General features: G+C 39.1%; 1 pseudogene; it reads left to right on the plus strand.

Moving 5' to 3' along the window:
• The first annotated feature begins 281 nt into the window (after nt 1-281).
• On the plus strand, nt 282-1,228 carry LOC116865339 (annotated as a pseudogene).
• The last annotated feature ends 797 nt before the right edge of the window (nt 1,229-2,025 follow it).

The raw sequence follows: 2,025 nt of genomic DNA on the forward strand, positions 1-2,025 counted from the left end.
TAAAAGAGAAGGATTGACAAAGATGAATATATTATGTAAAATGTTTATTGCAATCTACTATTTACTTCTTCCAAAGGCTTCTTGCTGAGAATTCACTTCATATTTTTCTCTGTGGATTTCTATTTGTACGTTTCTAATTGTATGGATTAACTGAGGAAGAAAATGTACGCAATTGTATGATATTTTTGTTTTTCTTAGGTTTAAAACATTGCAGTGTTTTATCTGGGGTCGCACAGATTAGTGAACACACATCTATAAGAACATGGACTTACACATTACCTAGCAGGATGTCCTTTCCCAATGACACCCAGTTTCATCCTTCCTCCTTCTTATTGCTGGGGATCCCAGGACTTGAAAGAGTTCACATGTGGATAGGTTTTCCCTTTTGTGCTGTGTATGTGATTGCACTCTTAGGAAACCTCACAATTCTGTTTGTGATCCAGAGATCACTGAGAACAGCCTACACCAACCTATGTTTTACTTCCTGGCTATGATGGCTACTATTGATTTGGGTCTGTCCACAGCTACCATCCCCAAGATGCTTAGGATCTTCTGGTTTAGTCTCAGGGAGATATTCTTTGATGCTTGTCTCACTCAGATGTTTTTTATCCACAACTTCACTGGTATGGAGTCAGCAGTCCTGTTGGCAATGGCTTATGACCGGTACGTGGCCATCTGCAACCCACTCTGATATAGCACCATCCTCACCAACAAGGCTGTTTCTCTGATTGGTGTAGGTGTGTTAGTGAGATCGTTCATTTCTGTGATCCCATTTGTATTTCTTATCTTGCGATTGCCCTTCTGTGGGAATCATATCATTCCCCATACCTACTGTGAACACATGGGTCTTGCTCGCCTCTCTTGTGCCAGCATCAAGATCAATATCATCTAGGGATTGGGTGCTATTTCAATCCTAGTCTTTGACATCATAGCCATTACCCTGTCTTATGTTCAGATACTCCGTGCTATTTTCCATCTTCCTTCCCGTGAAGCCCGACTCAAGTCCCTCAACACATGTGGTTCTCATGTTTGTGTCATCCTTGCCTTCTATACACCAGCCCTCTTTTCCTTCATGACACATCGCTTTGGCCGAAATGTCCCCCACTATATCCACATACTCTTGGCCAATCTTTACGTTGTCGTGCCACCAATGCTCAACCCTGTCACATACGGAGTCAGGACCAAGCAGATCTATGACCGTGTGAAGAAAATATTATTGCAAACATAAAGAATTAAAAAGGAATATCACCTAATGTATATGAGATGGAAATTCTGAGCAGAGAAACACCTTGTTATATTAAGTAAATGTGCTTGACAATAATGTTCATTGGGGGGGGATTCTATAAATAGTTTGATGAATTCAGAGTGAAGTTTAAGCTTGGCTATCCAATTTGTATGGTAGGTGATGGCCCATCCATCTTTATATGGGATTTTTAATCTATGGTGTCAGTAGAGGTAAAGTAGAATTTACAGGGTGGGCTGCCTTTTTTGTGTGCTAGTGATCCTACCTCACTCACAGGCTTTTTGGATGATTCTTCTTCTTCTTATTATTATTTTTTTTTATCTCTAGGCCTCCTTGTCTCTTTCTCTCTTCTTATTTTGCATCCCCTTCTTATCTCTCTTTCATTTTCTTTTTCCCTCTCTTCAGAAATTGTCATTTTCATTCCATTATAAGAACTATATTGTGATATCCTGTGATTTCACCATAAATAGTGTAAACATCCAATATTTTGTAGATTAAGTCCTTATTTTGTACAGAGAGAGGGAGCAAGGAAATGAATGGGGCTACAAAAAACTTCACCCTAAATTTTTGCGTAGAGTTTGTTACAAATATATTTTTGTTTTCATCGACCCAACTCTGATGAACACATAAAGGAAGAAACTGCCTGCAGCCTGCGGACACTTCTTACTGTCACCTTGGTTCTTCTGGTTTCCTAACTTACTTTTAGACTCATTTTGTAGATGTTTCCTTTGTCCTGTCTTTGCATTTATGATTTTCACAATAAACAGAACTTGAATATATTC

Source organism: Lontra canadensis, unplaced genomic scaffold (assembly GCF_010015895.1).
Source record: "Lontra canadensis isolate GAN:19392208 unplaced genomic scaffold, GSC_riverotter_1.0 scaffold7, whole genome shotgun sequence".
NCBI classification, from domain to species: domain Eukaryota; kingdom Metazoa; phylum Chordata; class Mammalia; order Carnivora; family Mustelidae; genus Lontra; species Lontra canadensis.